The sequence below is a fragment of the Dromiciops gliroides genome, chromosome 1, assembly GCF_019393635.1.
Source record: "Dromiciops gliroides isolate mDroGli1 chromosome 1, mDroGli1.pri, whole genome shotgun sequence".
Lineage (NCBI taxonomy): Eukaryota > Metazoa > Chordata > Mammalia > Microbiotheria > Microbiotheriidae > Dromiciops > Dromiciops gliroides.
In genome coordinates this window covers 751359472-751378710 of record NC_057861.1, presented here as the reverse complement: position 1 = coordinate 751378710, position 19239 = coordinate 751359472, and positions in this window count along the sequence as shown.

Here is a 19239-nt window from a genome sequence, read left to right as displayed (position 1 = left end):
CCCTCTCTGACACTTGCTACCTGGGGAATCCAGAGGCAATTCATTTCAATTCACTCAAGTTCAATTTTCTCATAGATAAATAGAGGATAATAAGGGCACCAGCCCTTGTAAAATTCAGCTTCGTTCATGGCCTGAATGTCCGGCGTCCTATCTGTTTCCTCTTAGGTAAATTCCTCAAGCTTTCCAGGCCTGGAAAATGAGAGGCAAGGTCCCTCAATGGCCTGTCTGAGGTCCCTTCTAGATCGAACTCTGTGCTCTTGGAAGCCTGTGATCTTAAAGCACTTTGCCAGATTGAAAGTGGTTTACTTTTCGCTGTGAGCTATTATGATTGTGCTATTATTATCATCATGATGCAGTGGCTAGAGGGATATTCTTGCAGTGAGATGGACCTGGATTCAAATTCTACCAAAGTCACAGACTAGCTGGGGTGAGGGGTGGAGAGTCCCTTAAGCTCTCAGTGTCTCCTGGAATCACTGGAAGACTACATTGCAGAGCAGATGCTGACCTGCATTCACAGAGTCACAGATCCAGTCCGCCTGATGGATAGAGTTCTTGTCCTGGAGTCAGGGAGAACCATGTCCAAATCCAGCTTCAGACCCTGGGCAAGTCCCTACTTCACTGTAGGTCAGCTTCCCTCAACTGTAAAATGGGGATGATAAAAGACTCTACTCCTCGGGTGGTTGTGAGGATCAAGGGCCTGGCACAGAGCGTGGCACAGAGAAGGTGTTGAATAAACGCTGGGTCCCTTCTTTCCCGATCTCTACAGACATCAGCAACAACATCTACAAAGCTTCCAATACTTCTCTGGGTATAGAGAGCTTCCCAGATACACGCACACACACCTGGAATCCTTTTAGAAAACCGTGCACTGTTTTTAATCACTGCCAACCTCAGAGCTTTTTGTGATGAGCTTGTGCAGGAGCTAATGCCTCTGCCTAAGCAGAGAACCAAGGAAGATTCTCGGCTGCTTTGGCCCTTGACTCCCTGGGCCCCACCCTGTCAGAGGTGAAACAAAACAAAACAAGAAATCCATAGTAACAGTGGCTGACATCTATAGAGTCCTTGAATGATCTTTGGAATCATTTTCTCTCAGGGTCCCAACCACCTTGTGGAAGCATTCACCCTATTTCACAGTGGAATAAACAAAGGGTTGGAGAGATGCTGTGATTTGCACAATCAGCCATTAGACATGCTAGAGGAGGGATTTGAATCCAGCTCTTCCAGACCCTAGGATCCAGAGCTCTTACTTCTTCACCACACTCCTCTTTTCTCTTTCTCAGGGCTCTTTAAGAGGTCCAAGGACAGATTCTAGAGGGTCTGTGAACTTGGAGGGTGAAAAAAGTGCTACCTTTCATTTTCATTAACAATTAGTGCAAATGTCACCTTCTCTTTAGTTATTTAAAAGCTTGATTTTAAGCAGGGGGCCACAGGCTCGGCGAGAATGATGGAGAAAGGGGCCCAGGGACCACCAAGATGAAGAACCGCTACTCAATAGGAAATGAACAAACTGAGCTGAGCTGGGAAGGGAAAGGGGCTCTCTGAGAAGCCCAGCTAGTAGCAGGCAGTGGGGGAGGGGAGGGAGAGGGCCTCAGCAGAGATGCAAGCCCTGTCATGGGGAGGGGGAAGGAGGAGGAAGAAGAGGAGGAGGAGGAGGAAGCAAAGGCAAGCACCTCGGATGAAGATGTGAATGGCAGCTTCCCAAGGAGCAGGCATGAAGCTGTCAGAAGGCCTTCTAAGGGTTAACCAGGAAGGTGTGTAGAGAGGGGGTGGGTTAGGGAGCAGAGGGAGCAAGAAGGGGAAGCGACTCAGGCTGGAATCACTTTGTTTTATGAATAGTTTATGAGGCGTATCAGAAGGCACCCGAACCAGCACGGGCTGGAATGTTTTCTACCTTTCAAGGCAAAAGTCATCCAGCAGGCAGCGAGTGTGGGTGAGGCCTCGGCTCCAGTCTAGTTGAGGGGAAAGAAACATGGGGGTCCCCCTTAGGGCCACCTGGATCCCTAGCATGCAACTTGGATCTCAGCGTGGATCCCCTTGAACCCTGGGCCCACCTTGGATGCCAGTGGCCCGACCTCCATGAGCTCTTCTTCCTTTCCTGGGGTCTCCAACAGCCTTGTGCCTGATGTGAGGAGGCACAGATGAGATGAGTATTTGCACGCAGAGGCAGAAACATAGGTCACCAATGTAGAGTCATGGCCTCCTCTATACAGAGATACAACATGACATTCATTGCTGAGTAGGGGGTTTTCCCATTTGTTATGGACCCGTTGGGTAATTGGTCTGGGGAAGCCTACCAACCAATTTTTAAAATAGTGTTTTTAAATGCATAAAATAAAATACACAGAATTGCCAAGGCACCCAATTATATTAAAATATTATCCAAATATTAACAAAAAACAACCTCATGGGCCCCAGGCTAAAAACTCCTTCTTTGAAATTTGGAGAGGGGACATAAAGATGATGCCATGCTTTCCCTAAGGGCAGAGGTTCTTAACCTGGGGCCTCTGAACTTGTTTTAAAAATAGATTGAGGGGCAGCTAGGTGGCACAGTGGACAGAGCACCAGCCCTGGAGTCAGGAGTATCTGAGTTCAAATGCGGCCTCAGACAATTGACACTTACTAGCTGTATGACCCTGGGCAAGTCACTTAACCCCAATTGCCTCACCAAAAAAAAAAAAAAAATTGATTGATGGGGGTGGCTAGGTGGCACAGTGGATAGAGCACTGGCCCTGGAGTCAGGAGTACCTGAGTTCAAATGTGGCCTCAGACAATTGACACTTACTAGCTGTGTGACCCTGGGCAAGTCACTTAACCCCAATTGCCTCACACACACCAAAAAATAGATTGATGACTGCATTCCAACATAATAAATTTCCTTTGTAAATCTTTGTAGCTTATTTTGTGCATTTAAAAACATAACTCTGGGAAGGTGTCCATCTGTTTTCACTGCTACAGAGGTTTATGATGTAAATATTAAGAGTCCATGATGTAGAAAGAGATGAGAGACACAGATGATGCAGTCATCACCCATGATATCATTGGTCCTCTTTGAAAAACAAAGGATGAAAATTTTAAAAAAAGAAATAAAAACGAAGGGTGAACAACAACAAAAAAAAAAGAGAAGAGGAATAAAGGGAAGGGGGAGAAGAGAGAAAAAGAACTCAGTCCTTGTTATTATCTGATATAAGAAGTATCGTATTCCGTGTAGACGTGCCCATTGAAGATTGGCAAATGGGGCCTTTCGGGGAAGGTGGAGGAGGAAGGATGTTGAATAAGCTTTAGGAAGATGGCTAGTTTCATTCAGCAAGCATTTATTAAATGCGTACTATATTCAACGCTCTTTCTAGACACATACGCTAAGATGCCTCATCATGATGTGTTAGTAACCTTGGGTGTTCAATGGAGCAAAATGCAGGTCCTGCCATGCTATAAAGGCTTGAGTACAAGGAAAGAGACTGTCCCCATTTCCTGAGGGCCACCACACTGAAGTAGAAAAGGGCTCTATGTAATCAAATATTAAGCTATATGCTGATTTAATTTGAGGGCATGCCTAGAATCCAGACAATAACTTGAAGTCATTCAGATGACCTGTAGAGCTGGTCCATCAGTATTTAGGTATGTGTATGTGTACATGCATGTGTTATCTATTGCACATAGGTAGTAGATAACACAGCAGCAGAATTTGAAAGCTGGAAAGGACTTCAGCAGGCTTTTAGTCCAACCCTTCTTTGAAAGGAATCTTCACTGTAATATGCCCAACAAATAATTGATTGCAATATCAACATCAATGGGAAGAAGCACAGACTAGTGGACAGAAGGTTAGCCTCAAAGCCAGGAAGCTTCTCACACCAATACCTTAACCATATCGGGTACGTCCCTGAAGTTCTCAGTGGTCTTAACCAGAGATATCAAACCAAACACATGGCTTCAGGTCATTGACCGGCAAAATTCCCAAGTATGTTCAGAACCATATGAAAATGTAATTTGGAATTAAAAATTAGATAGCACATTAAAACAATGTTAACATATGGCTTTCTAAATCAGTGTCCAGCTATGGGGATACTTATGTACGGATTTGAGGTGCCTTCTCTATTTGAGATTGTCACCACTGGCCTAGATAACTGAGACTAACTTACACAAAAAGTGTAGAACTACATTGGAAAGGTGAGTTTTCCCCTCTGGGAATTGCCTTTAGCAAGGAAACACTGATGTACCACCTATAAATATTGATATTGACATCAAAGCAGATATCATTAGAGATATGAATATACATTTCAGCACTGAAACACATGCAGCCACACCTTAGAAAGCAATTATAAATGTGTGATAATTTGGGACCAGAAGAGAACAAAAGGAAGAAAGCAGGTTAGAAAGCCTTCAGAAAATTGTGATGTGCTTTGAATCACTCTAAGCTTCTCCATGAAGCAGAGGGTCACCTTTTTAACATCAGTATTCTTCTACTGAAGCTCTGTGGCCATGGGTCCATGGTTTCCTATATGTTAAAGCTGAGGGTTATACAAAGGGCAATGGAGGGGCACGGTTTGGCTGCCACTTCTTAACGATGAAGAACTGTGTGTAAAAAAATGGCATAAATGGTATCATCAGAGACAGGTGAATGGCAAAGGAGGTGGTTGGATGATCTGAGTGGAAACCTTTAAGCAAGAACAGAAGAGCTATTCTTTCAGTAGACTGTACTGGGAATTCCTGCTTGGATATGGGTTAGACTACATGTCTCTGAAATCACTTCCATCTCCAAGATAATGTTATTTTGTAGGCACTCACAAAATGATAAAAGACCTGGAGGAAGTCTTTTTACTCATTAGGTAGACTCCCAAATGGGGAATTTATAGAAGGATAAGGGCAAAACTGACAGTGATTAAGTCAATATGTCAAGGAACTGGAGAAAGTAAGTATTCCTCTTCATGTGGTCACAAATTCAATGAAATGTGGAAGTCAAGGCCAAGGCCCAGACTTAGAAAGGGGAGAAACAAGCATTTATTAAGTGCCTACTATGTACAGTCACTGTACTTAGTACTTTACAAATGTTATTTCATTTGATTTCAATGGGGAGTGGGGATGAATTGACCCAAAAAAGAAAAGAAGAGAATCCTCAAGCCAAAAGCCTTCAAAACCTATTTCTCAGACCCAGGGTTCTTTGCCTAGAAACTGTTGGGACACTACTCAACAAAGAGCCAATAACAACTGCCTAACAAATGTTGTACTCTTCCTAGGTTCCTATGGTGGGTAGCCTTACAAAGACCTTACACCTCTAAACTACCCACGGTGGTGAAGTAAGCATGATTTCATGAATGGTGATGGTCATGCATACATGATGTAATCCTGGGGAAATGAAGGACAGCACAAAGTGGGGGTGGGACTGGGGGGGGACTGTGTCCTGTAGGTGGTCCCCAATATCTCTCCCTTTCTTTTTTCCCAGGCCCTTAAGTGGGAGGGGTCATGGATCTGAGCCTCCCTCTAGTATAAGGGGACAATGCACTAAGTATGACTGGTCCCATCAAAGACTCCAGCTTGCTCTGTGTGACCCAAGGAGGCTGACATCCAGGTGGCCTAATTTGGGATCAGGAGAAAACAAACAGCACCATGATGGCTGAATAGGCTTTCATCTTCCCACAGAAGACACAGCCCTTGTCTTCTTTTCCCTGGGCTTCAGGGGAAACAGTGGGCTCCTGTTGGGGAATGTCACAATGCCCCTGTAAAGCGTCTCTGTTGATCCAGCTGTAGGAAGATCCAGAGCCTAATAAGTTTTTAAAGGAACCCATGTCAACCAAGATCCCCATTTTGCCTTTGAATACTCCTTCCCGAACAAAGACACTGCAGAGGGTGATGAATATCATCTTAGAGTTGCCTGGGACAATGAGAGGTTTAGTTACCTTTTCAGAGTCATATAACCTGCTGCCCAGGCTGTTGAGTGTCTCAGTGATTATCTACAACATCTGGGCTTGTTCCAGTCTTGCTTCATTTAAATAAAGTCCCACCTTCTGCAAGAAGCCATTCCTGAGCTCCCTGTTTGTTCGTAGTTATTAGGATTGTTATGGGCCCAGAGCATCCCAGAAGTTCTCTGGGGTACATCAAGGAACCTTCTCCTTGAGAAGCTAAACATAAGGACAGACACACCTAAAGAGATAAGTGGAACCAGATCTGACTGAGCTAGCTTCAGGACCTCCAGCCTTCATTCTAGTCTCCCTCAACTGGGGGGGGGGGGGATAAGATTAGGTGTGGCTGCTGCCTTTGTGTCCTGAGGAGAGAGATGGCTTGAGAGATCTGCAGCCACCCCTCACCCAACTCCTCCAGCCACTACCAGTGGGGAATGGTCCTCTCTCAATAAGGGAACTTTCCACAGGCAGATGGTCACCCCCAACAGTCCTCTATAAAAGTATCTGCCTGTCTCCTACTCAAGGAGATTGGTATCTCAGAGCCATGCTCTGTGCCTTGCCTTTCTCCCCATGATTTCTCTCTTGGTTTCCTTTCCCTTCCCCTTCCTCTAAATAAACTACTATCTTATTCTAACAGCTTTTGTGTGCAAGAGCGTGTTATTCTTTAAAGAGGAATTCCTAAGGACCCCTACCCCAAACCCCTAACCCCTATCCCAAATCCCCTACCCTATTTTTCCCCATGACAGTATGTTGTCTCCCTCATTAGACTGTGAGTTCCTGAAGAGGAGTGACACATTTTTATCTTTCTTCAAACCCTAGTGCTTAACACAGTGCCTGGAACAGAGTAGGTGCTTCATGAATGTTTGTTGATGTGACTTGAATCTTATTCCCTGGCCATCTTCTCCTGAGTTAATATACTGTCTGGATGATAGACCATGGTCCAGAGGGGTTACCTAAAGTCCTATGCTTTTGAAAGTCCAGAAATATGATCAATACAGTAGATGACCATGATTCAAGAGGACTTCACAGAGAGGTGATGGACTAAATATGAGGATGAGATGTACCTTTGGGGGACAAGTGCAGTGGAAGTATTTGTTGCACTTAATGATGCATATTTGTTAAAATATTCTCCCTTCCCCATTGAATGGTGGGGTAGGAGAGAAGGGTGATAGATAGATAGATAGATAGATAGATAGATAGATAGATAGATAGATAGATAGATAGATAGATAGATAGATAGATAGATGTGTGTGTTTAAGAATGAAGCCAAGTTCCTTGTGAGTAGGGATTATTTAATTCATTGTGACCAGCACAGTGTCCGATAGGACTTAATGCAACTTCACTGTCCAGATTCATGAATGTTTTATATTTACAACTCTCTCTCAGTGTGTATGTGTGTGTGTGTGTGTGTATACACACACAAAAAGACATCTCTCTCTATAGACACATGTCTATATGCATGTATATATATGCATATATACAGGCATCTATATAGATACATATTTGTGTATTTACTATACATGTACAATATTTATGGTATACATATGTATGTACATTGCATATACATACAAACATGCACAGAAAGATATTAATTCCTGATTAAAAATCTCAGTTCATTGAAGGAAAATAGTCTTTACTCGTGTGTGTACATATGTATGTGTGTATATACATGTATATGTTATCATACCTATATTGATACACATACATAGATGTATGGATATATACATATATAGCCTAGCACAATGCTGGAACATAGCAAATTTTTAGGAGTTTTTTCCTCAGTATGTGTCAAAAGTGGGATTTGATATTATATTGCTAGATCTAAGGCTAGTTCTCTGTATTTTATATTGCCTCACTTTTCAAACCTTAAAGAACCATCCACATCCATATCCATTGTCATCATCATTATTTTTGTCTCATTTGTCACATCTTTTTCAATTCAATCCAAATAGAAATGGTTCCAGAAAAAGTCTCTGTCATGCTAGCATTCTTCTGTAGTAAAAATAGGTCTTTATTTCATATGCCATACCAGCAGCTTGTTGTTGTTGTTGTCATTGTCCTTCATTCTCAAAGAGAACCATGACATCAGGGTGTGTTAAGATAATGGATTTAGCAGATACTCAGGGACCCACCTGGAAATTTAAACTGCTTGAATTAGATAAGGCAACTGACTGTTGACTGCATACTAGGTTGTAAGCACATCTGGCTGGTACTTAAGGGTACTTAAGAAAGCATGGTTCTCAGAAACTGAAAAAACTTTGAACTTTGACTTTGAATGACACTAGCCAATCAGCTTGAAGAACCTCTCATTTCTGGGAAGGGAAGATGAAGCAGGAAGGAGATGCTGGCCAGATGGTGGCTTTTTTTGGCTGTGAGAGATTGGCATGGTGTCAGAGGACTTCAGAAGTGGAAGCTAGGGAAGTTTAAGATCACTAGGTTTTAGGAAATCTGTTCTCAATCTTTCTCTTTCTTTTACTATCTTTCAATAAACCCTTAAAAACCTAAACTCATCTATCAGTTATTTTAGTCAGTTCCCCTTCCTTCCCCCAAACTGGTGGGACAGATTAGAACCCACATTTAGAATTTTAAATTACACAAGTATGATGTCATGACTTGTACTGAATTGGATTTAAGTGATGTAGGGCTGTGAAAGGTCACCAACTTCATGCTCTCCTTCAGAGTCATCTGGGTCCAGTGGCAAGATGACTGGAGATGGCCCCAGATGCTGAAGGCAATTGGGGTTAAGTGACTTGCCCAGGGTCACATAGCTAGTAAGTGACTGAGTTGAAATTTGAACTCAGGTCCTCTTGATGCCAGGGCCAGTGCTCTATCTACTGCAAGGTCTAGCTGCCCCATAGCACCTTGTTAGTAACACTATATTATTACTCTAACTCAGCCAAGGTAGAAGAAAGGGTAGGATTCTTGGGCTTTGCCAAGTGAAGCTATTCCATGAATCTTACGAGAGACATATTTCCCAGCTGTCCAGACTGAAACTTGCTACTCCATTTAGGAGCTAATCCAACAGGAAGGCTGGAGGAAGCTGCCAAGGCAAAATGCACAAGCCTACACAGGGCAGGAGAGAAGATGGTTTGGTTCCAGAGTCCAAAAGATCTGGCTCTGGATCCCTCTGTGACCTTAGGCAGGTCTTCTCTTCTCTTGGAGACTTTGTTTCATGTTTGTAAAATGAGGGGATCAAATAAGTTGACCTCCAAATTCTTTTCCAGTTCTGATCTATGGACCTAAATTTCCAGCATCCCCTGCTCTTGAAGAGCATGTTGTCTGACACAGACATCAAAACCCCCTGACTTTGGGGCCAAGAATGTACAGAGATTGGATAAACTGAAGAAGCTATATCTGCAAGATAAAATACTTCTAAGGATGAAGGACAGTGGAGGAAATAGATTGGGGTAGGGATGCAGAGATGGGAAAAGAGCGAGACTTACTTTGATAAGCCCAAGAATCTCAGAGATTCAACCATGTGGTTGGTGTCTTAGGGGGAAGAGGGGAGGGAGCTCTAACTCATGGCAATTTGGCTCCCGTTCTCAGTGAAGCAGACATCCCCCATCAAGCTGGGATATAGCAACTAAGGAGAATTTGGGGAACTCTCCAAGTGGTCCTGCCAGAAGCCCTCACCTCATGTCCTCAAATCCAAATATTTGCGTGCTTGGACTCAATTGATTCCTGCCCCCAGCACTGGTTTCCTTATCAACTCTTCCAAAAATCAACTCCCACACTGCTCACCATTGTACTATGGGGCAAACAAAAGGCTGAAACTTTGGTTCAGCAAGTGTGTGTGTGTGGGGGGGGGGATTGGGGGGGAGATGGAGAGGGAAAGATGGAGACTGAAAGAGGAGAGAGAGAAAAAAGGGAGAGAGGGAGAAGAGACAGAGACCCCACACAACCCAGACATCCCTATATCCACCCTTCCCAGTCTGGTCTGAACTGGGGAAATAGCTGTGGCAACAGAGCCTAGCCAATTAAATCCTCTGGCCATTTCCTAGGAGACAAGCACATGCTGTAGCCACAGAAACCCAAGTGTACACAGTGGACTTAATCCCCTCCCCATAAAACACCTGCATCATTTCTATGGCTGTTGGGAGGGGTTTTTGTCCTCCCCTCCTCCACCCCCACCCCATTGGAATGAATTAAACATTTTTCTAAGCCAGTTCTTATGGTAACAGCAGCAATCAGCAAAAAAGGGTGGAAAAACATTTTGACAAAGGGCAGAGTAATCCTGGCCATTATTAGGACAAAGAAGATGCCTTCTTTGTGTAAAGCACCAGGGTCTGAAATGTTATTAAAGAGGGTCACATCCCTGGGGTGACTTCCCAGATTGGCCTACACACAGGCAGAAGGAGGTGGACTTGGGAATTTGCTTTCTATAAATTCCAAAGGGGCAGTGTTTGGATGCCAGGAGAGCAGAGCGTGGAGAGGAGATGAAAAGATTTCTCTTGCCAAGAGTGATGCATAGCCAAGACTGACCAAGCCATGTACATTGAGATGGAAACAGACATTTCCATCTTCAAGGGCAAGATAGAGACATGGGGAAAAAAAAAAAAAAACATGGATGCCCAAATTCCAGCCTGCATTGCAGCCATCCGAAGGGAAATATAACATGTAAAGAAGACACTGACACCTCAACAAGCATTCATTAATAGAATGCTCAATGTTGAGTGAATGACCATTCCCAACGATGTTGGACATGAGCCCACTCTGCCACTAGGGAGCTAGTCCTGCCACTGTCCCTTCTGCCCCCTACCCCTAATCACTGGCCATCCCAGCTCTTCAGGAAAAATCTCCCAGCTCCTGTCATTATGAAATCCATGTGGGGACCTAGGGAGGCATCCCATTTCTTTTTTTTTTTTTAGGAAAGGGAATAATTTATTTATTTTTTTTTAATTAATAAAGTATTTTATTTTTTTTCCGTTACATGTAAAGATAGTTCTCAACCTTTGTTTATACAAACTTTACAATTTCAGATTTTTCTCCCTCCCTCCCCTCCCTCCCCCCTCCCCTAGACAGCAGGTAATCTGATATAGGTTATTTATATATATATATATATACACATATATATATATATATGTATGTATGTATGTATATGTATATGTATGTATATGTATATATGTGTATATATGTATATATATATATATACACACAAAATAACATTAATCCTATTTCTGCATTAGTCATGTTATAAGAGAAAAAAATCAGAGCAATGGTGGAAAACCTCAAAATAGAAAAAAAAAACAACAGCATTAAAAACAAAAGAAATAGTATGGTTCATTTAGCATCTATACACCGCAGTTCTTTTTTTTTTCCCCTGGATTTGGAGATCCTCTTCCATCACGAGTTCCCTGGAACTCTTCTGTGCCATTGCATTGGTGAGAAGAATATAGTCCATCACAGTAGGTCAACACTCAATGTTGATCTTACTGTGTACAATGTTCTTCTAGTTCTGCTCATCTCACTCATCATCAGCCCACACAAGACCCTCCAGGTTTCTCTGAACTCCTCCTGCTCATCATTTCTTACAGCACAATAGTATTCCATTGTATTCATATACCACAACTTGTCCAGCCATTCCCCAATTGATGGGCACCCTCTCAACTTCCAATTCTTTGCCACCACCTAAAGAGCAGCTATAAATATTTTTGTACATGTGGGTCCCTTTCCCCCTTCCATGATCTCTTTGGGAAAAAGACCCAAAAGTGGTATTGCTGGGTCAAAGGGTATGCACAGCTTTATTGCCCTTTGGGCATAATTCCAAATTGCTCTCCAGAATGGTTGGATCAGTTCACAGCTCCACCAACAATGGATTAGTGTTGCAATTTTCCCACAGCTTCTCCCACATTTATTATTTTCCTTTTTTGTCATTTTAGCCAATCTGATAGGTATCAGGTGGTACCTCAGAGTTGTTTTTATTTGCATCTCTCTAATCATTAGAGATTTAGAGCATTTTTTCATATGGGAATAGATAGCTTTGGTTTCTTCATCAGAAAACTGCCTGTTCATATCCTTTGACCATTTCTCAATTGGGGAATGACTTGGGTTCTTATAAATTTGATTTAGTTCCCTATATATTTTAGAGATGAGGCCTTTATCAGAAGTACTGGCCTCAAAAATAGTTTCCCAGCTTTCTGCCTCCCTTCTAATTTTGGATGCATTGCTTCTGTTTGTACAAAAATTTTTAATTTAATGTAATAAAAATCATCCACTTTGCATTTTATAAAATTCTCTATCTCTTGTTTGGTCAAAAACTGTTTTCCTTTCCAAAGATCTGATAGGTACACTATTCCTTTCTCTCCTAATTTACCTATGGTAACGCCTCTTATGTCTAAATCATGTATCCATTTTGACCTTATTTTAGTATAAGGTGTAAGATGTTGGTCTAGAGGCATCCCATTTCTGATCAGTGAGATTCATTGCCCTACAGGTGAAAGTTCATGTTGCCATAGCCTATGGTGCCTGCCCAGGCATCCAGTTAGAGAAAAAATCAAAGGCTGCAGCAGGGGCAGCAGTTTTGGGACCCCATATCCTAGCCTCAGGATGTTCAACTCACCCTCTTATGCTGTTAGAACTCAGCCCATTCATCTGTACAAAGTTCTCCAGCCATGGCTTGCCTCTACTTACACCACCACAGCTGAAAGGAAGGAGCTAGATGTCAGGTAGCCCATAGAGAGATTCCATTTCAGTCCCTCTTCATTGAACATCACAGCAGCTTCCTTGCTTCCAAAACCAGAGATTATACTCTAGATATATTCATGCTTTTATTTCCAGTATTTATTCCCTGAGATGCTACACCTTGATTGGTGAGTGCCTGATGTTAGTTAGGGTATAACCATACTTTGTTTTATTTCCTAAGCTATCTTCTCTCTAACTGGTTTGTTAATCTATAAGTATCATTCCATTTTCTCTCTGTCCCCTTTTCCCATCTGGAGTCATTATCAACTCAACTCTATCATTGCTCCTGGAACGGATTACCCTCTATGCCTCACCTACCATCCCTGTAACTTTCCATCAAACGAACCCCCTCCCTTACCACCACTCTCTTCCCTACATCAAGGTGCTGAGTGGGAGAGTTATGAGCCTGATGAAGGGACTTGGGAGCACAGGATTTCACTGATGTTACCCCTCCATCTTGCTAGAACTAGAACTCCAAGAAGGACTAGACCATCCTTAAAGTCCACTCAACCCCCTCAAATCTGTGTTATGCTCTTCCCTATTCATCAACTCCTAGATAAAGCGTTCTATACTTTTGCTTCCACTTCTAGCCCTTTCACTCTCTCCTCAACCCCTTATCATCTAGCTCCCATCTCCATCACAGCCACTACAACCTCCCCCCTCCCTCTCTCTCATTATTGATCACTAAGTCCAATGGTCTTTTCTCACTCCTTCTTGACCTCTCTGCAGGATTTGATGACATTAACCTCTCCTCTCCTCTCTTCTCTCTCTGGGTTTTTCTGCCATGATTCTCCACCCAATCATCTAATTATTCCTTCTCATTCTCCTTTGCTGGATCTTCATCTATGTCTGGCCTCCTAACCATGTACACCCCAAGGCTTTTTTCTAGACCCTGTTTTCTTCTCTTTCCCAGTGACCTCATCCTCTTCCATGTGTTTAAGTATCATTTTGGTGCCTATGATTCAAAGATCTATACATTTCATTGAATTCTAGTCCCAGGTAATGAACAGCCTGGGGGCCATTTTGAACTGAATAGCCTTTAGGCCTATCAACTCAATATGTGAAAACAAAACTCATTGTCTGTCCTAATACGACCCCTGTCCAGACTGTCCTTCTCCCTAACTTCTCTACTTCTGGTAAGGATAGCATTATATTGCCACTTACCTGGACTTACAAATGCAGAGTCATTCTCCACTTTTCTCTCTCCCTCCACTGTTACTTAATCAATTGCCAATTCTTACTGATTCTGGATCATGTCATCTTAAGATCCTATGATCTTAATGATAGGACTGGCAAGACTTGGCCTACTTGTTCCCTTCCCTCCACTTACACCACGACTCTCATTCAAGTCCTTACCACTATTTCCTAGACTTTTGCACTAGCCTCCAAATGGGCTTCTTTGTGTCTCCCTGCTCCTATCCACACATCACATTCTACCAATGTTATTGTCTGCAGGTCTGACCCAGTCATATCTCTTCTCAGAGAATTCTGCTGTCTTCCTATCAATGAGGATCAAATACAACTGTCCTGATTGGCATCTAAAGCCCTTCATGATCTGACAGCAGATGAACTCTCCAGGCTAATTATACACTAGTCTCCTTCCTGAACTCTACATTCCAGCAAAATTACCCTTCTGAATGTTCTTCATATACAACATTACACACACACACACACACACACACACACACACACACATATCCATGCTTTTGCTTAGGCTGTCTCCCATGTCTGGAATCCTCTCTCACCTTGGCTCTTCCTCCTGGAATTCCTAGTCTCCTTTAAAGCTCAGCCTACAAACCTAGTAATGCCACTCCCCCAACAAAAATTGCTTTGTATTTATTCTGTATTCACCTATCAAACAAACAACAAGGATTTGTTAAGTGCTTACTATGTGCTAGGCACTGCAGATACAAGTTATTGTGGTTGTTTGTTCTGAGTTCTTGAAGAAGATCATGAGATTGGGGTGATGTCATGACTTGTGCTGAATTGGATTTGACTGAGGGAGGGCTATTCGATCCCTAACCTCACTCTCTCTTTTAGTGACTTGCCCAGGGTCACACAGCTAGAAAGTGTCTGAGGTGAGATTTGAACTCAGGCCCTCTTCACTCCAAGGTCCCTATCCACTGTGCCACCTAGCTGCCCCTATGACAAAAAAGAAAACAACCCTGACTTAACAAGGTGTTTCTATTCTGTAGGAAAAGACAGAAGATGAAGAGGGTTGGATTTGAGTTTAATCTTGAAGGCCTCTAAGCAGTAGCTGCTGCTCCTAAGCTATGAACATCCACGAGGGCTTCCCTGAAGCAATGGCCTATGCAATTATCATGGGGCCATGGGGCATGGGTGCACACCTCAGGTGTAGATGTTTATTAACAACCACTGTTTTGTTTTGTTTTTTACCATATCTCAGCTTTTGACCTTTTTACATTCTAAACTGAATTCCTATCCTTCCAATGGCCTTTTGGGTTTTGTATTTTCCTTGTTTATTTAGCTTGTATTTCATTTTCCAGCTGCTCCATCAAATTCTCTCTAGCTTTGAGTCATATGGCAGAAGCTTGGCCTGAATGACTATTTGGGGCTTGGAGAATGGACAGGACTTAAAAGAGTGGAGTGAGGAACAAGAGCAGCATCATGGGATGGGGGAAAGAAAGGAAAACACCGGGTATGGAGTCATGGGACCTAGGGCCAAATCCTGCTTCTGCCAATCACCACCTTTTTGTCCTTGGGCAAGTCAATTCAGGGCCACATGAGGTCAAAAAATTAGAGTGGGCCTCTGGCCATGACCAGGGTGCTTCTCTGTCCTCTTGCCAGTTAGCCTGACTTTATCACCGTTGTGGAGGGCCTAATTTTCTAGATATAATTGTACCCACCCTGGGTCACACCCCAGGTGAGATTTTGGACAAGAAATAATCACACTCCTCATTGTGGGATTGTGATGGAGAGTGGCTACTCTCAGCTGGGGTGCCCTTCCTATCAGTAACCATTCCTGGAGCCAAGAAAAACATTGCTCTAAATGCCACGGCTGCAGTGAGTAATCCCAAGGAGGGCCACTGATGGACCTGTTTGGAGTGGGATGAAAAGGACAATCAATAGGTAAGACAATATTCGGATACTGTCCTCCTCTTTTTCCTTCACCTGAGCTAAAACCAAAAGGCCTAGTTTGGTCAAAGGGATCATAGGAGCATGAATTTCGAACTGGTAGGGACTTTGGAGGCTTTCTTAGTCCAAACTCCTCATTTTATAAATGAGGAAACTAAGGCACAGAAATTGTTGTTATTTTGGTTTCTGATGCCTTGTGCAGAATCTATATAGATAAAACTTGAAACCAGGTTTTCCTGACTTCTTCCAGAGCCCTATTCACTATGTATGCTGCCTCTTGGAATCATCCAAAATTCTACAGATTTCTCCATAATCGCTGGTGAAGCCATGGAAGGGATGGCCCATTGTGTAAAGTGTCTTTGCTAGAGAAATGAGTCAGGCCTAAGCTTTCTTCTTCCCTCTGTTTCTTTCCTTCTCTTTGACCAGGTCCAATCCCAAAGATTCAATTGGAAAAAAAGTCTCCTAAGGAGCTAGGCTGCCTGTTAACTGAGACCATATTGTGTCAACCTCAAAGGCTGCTGGACCTTCAGGGGAGTCTTCCCAGGAGCGGCTAGCCCCTCCCAAATTAGGAAATATGAAGGCCTCCGAGGAAAGGACGGGGCCTCTAGGCCTAACTTCCTCACAATGCTAATGGGAGCTGGTCCTGGCCACCCAAGCCTTCTGTTTGCATGACTTTGTCATTAGCTGTGTGTGAAACTTAGGGGGCAAAGGGAGGGGCAGGGGGACAAGAGAGAGAGACATTCTTCAGAAATAAGCTTCTTTCCATTTCTGAAGATTTTAACCACAAATCTCTTCTTGTTTGAATCTGCCTTTGATAGAGACCTAATTATTTTCATCTCTAAGGAAAAATATCTGGGTTCCAGGAAGAGAAAGGAGGTCTTGGCCTCACTTGACCAGTGTAAGAATCTGGGATGTGATAAAGGCCATGGTTCATAGAATTGAGGTCCCAATGAAATTCACTGAAGCAGGACAGCTAGCCTACAGACTTGGTAGTTATGAGCGGGCTCTTTAGAAGCCCTGACCCAGAAGGGGATGTCAACAAGCAGAGCTCCAGTGGGGTCCATAGCAGTTTTTGCACCCGTCCCCTTCTCTCCATTCACACAACTATTGCCATTACCTTTCACCCCCCCTACCTAAAGCTAAATAGGTTTGTAACTGATCTCCCTACCTCCAATCCATCCTCTGAACAGCTGCCATATTGATGTGTTTTTTTAAACCATAAATCTAACTAGGTCACTACCCAGAGACAACATCTTCAATGGCTCCCAACGATATCTAGGACATATCACAGATCTAGGATGATAAACACTTCTGCTCATCATTTAAAGCTCTCCACCATCTGAATGCCACCTACCTTTCCAGTCTTCTTTCATAGTACTCCCCATAACAGATTCATGTTCTATTTGCCTCTCTGCCTTTGGGTCCATGGTCCCCCATGCCAGGAATGTTTTCCTTTTTCACTTATACCTCTTAGAATCCCTATCTCTGTTCAAAGCATGGCTCCAATGCTACCTCCTCCACAAGGCCTTTCCCCAATCCTGCCTTCCCAGGTGCTACTTCTCTTCTCCCTCTTGAAACTAAGAGCCACTAAGCTGTGGCTCTGTTGCATCCTTCCAGGAACCATAAGCTCCTAGAGAACAGGGATGCGTTGCTGTTGTTGTTGTTTTGGTTGTGGTGGTGGTATTTCTATCTTTGTACTCCCACTACCTAGGACGGTGTCTGGCACGTGGTAGATACTTAACAAATGGGGTGTGTTGATTCCCATGTGACCTTAAGTCTTTGTTTACCTTACTGGGCACCTTCAGGGCTAGAACAAAACAAGCTACCTGCCCAGTTGGACCATCATTTTTCTCCCCCTTCCAACACGACCAGCTCTTTTGGCACCCCTGAGACAAAGGCTCATACTGTGGTTAGATTTTTTTTTTTCCTTTCGTGGCTAACTGTCTGGTCATTAATACCACAGCTAAGTGTATTCATCAGTATAATAAGCTCCACATGCTACACACACCCTCATATTATGTACAGGAAAAAAAGGAATTTTCCCAATGGGAAACAATCACATGTAGTAGATGGAATGGCAAATCATCTTCCCAAAAGTGTGCCCAGGGTCTCCCCTGCCTTGGGCCAATCATGGCAAGACATTCAGCTCTCAAATGATCCAGGTGGCCCAGGCCTGGGAGCCTGGGCTTGGCCGAGGTCACCAAGCAGGCCTAGTCATGGCATCCCCACTGAGTAAGGGTCAGCAAGGTCACTCAAACCCATCCAATCAAAGCCCTCAGGCAGGGGGCCCCCTATAGAGGCTTGGCTGCTAGCCCTGCTCTGGGAAACTGTTCCCTGATCCCTCTCCCACTGAGATCCTCACAGGGAAAAAGCCAGGGCCTGGAATTTAAACAGAAGGGCTTCGCAAAGTTTTTCTCACACTTCAGCAACTTTGCCATTTCTATCTGTAAACCTTACTTATGGCCTCGTCCTGTTTTTAAAAGTAAACTCATTTGTTGCCCCCCACATAAAAGGGCTTGTTTACCCACACTCTACTTTCCGTTTAGATTCTTGGTCAAGTCTATCAAAACGAGACTGGTTTTATTCTCCCCAAGTCTGAGGAAATTGTAAATAAAAGCCTGAGCTTACCAGACTTATATAACAGACCCCAGGGTTCTTGCCCAAATCGTAGGGTGGGGCAAGATGGGAGGGAGGAGGAATTTGCTGCGGAGCCAGATAGAGAGTTCTCTGACACTAAACAGTTACCCAACGCTGGAGTTTGGGGCATTAAGCTCACCAATGTAGCCCTCAAAATAGAGATGGGGCCCGATAGTTCACTTAGCTGGGCTGGTGGTGGCATCATAGGGTCCACTTAAGGCCAATGGAGGAGTGGCCAGCAGCCTAGAACTTTGCATGGAATGTAGTGTCCCCTCCCCCCACTCATTGTTCTTTTTTTTTTTTTGTGGGGCAATGGGGGTTAAGTGACTGTCCCAGGGTCACACAGCTAGTAAGTGTCAAGTGTCTGAGGCCGGATTTGAACTCAGGTACTCCTGAATCCAGGGCTGGTGCTTTATCCACTGTGCTATCTAGCCGCCCCCCACTCATTGTTCTTCATATATCCATCTTATCTGTCAGATTTGGGTGGAAGCCACTTAAGGGGAAGGGCCCTCATATCTTGGAATTTCTTTGCTTCCATCTCCCTCAGTAGTTCATATGCAGTTAGACATGGAACAGCAGCTTTCTCCCCTCTCATCTCACTTCCAGTTCTCGAACAAGAGCCCTCTGCTAATCACTCCCCCTTCCACCCGGTTACTGGCAATCTCCCAATCCAAATTAGTTAGTCTGTTTACTTATTTCTTCCTAGTAGATGGTAAGTTCCTTGAAGACAGGAACTGTATGGGGTTTTTTTTGGGGGGGAGGGGGGTTTGCCTTGGAATTTCCAGCCCCTAGCCCAGTTCTGAATACAGAGTTCTTCTTAAAAAGTATTTATTAAGTTGAATTAATACTCTGTTAGTGGTGCAGCCATTCTGACAATCAGGTTGGAATTATTCTAAGAAAACGACTACCTATATAGCCCCAACGACACTGT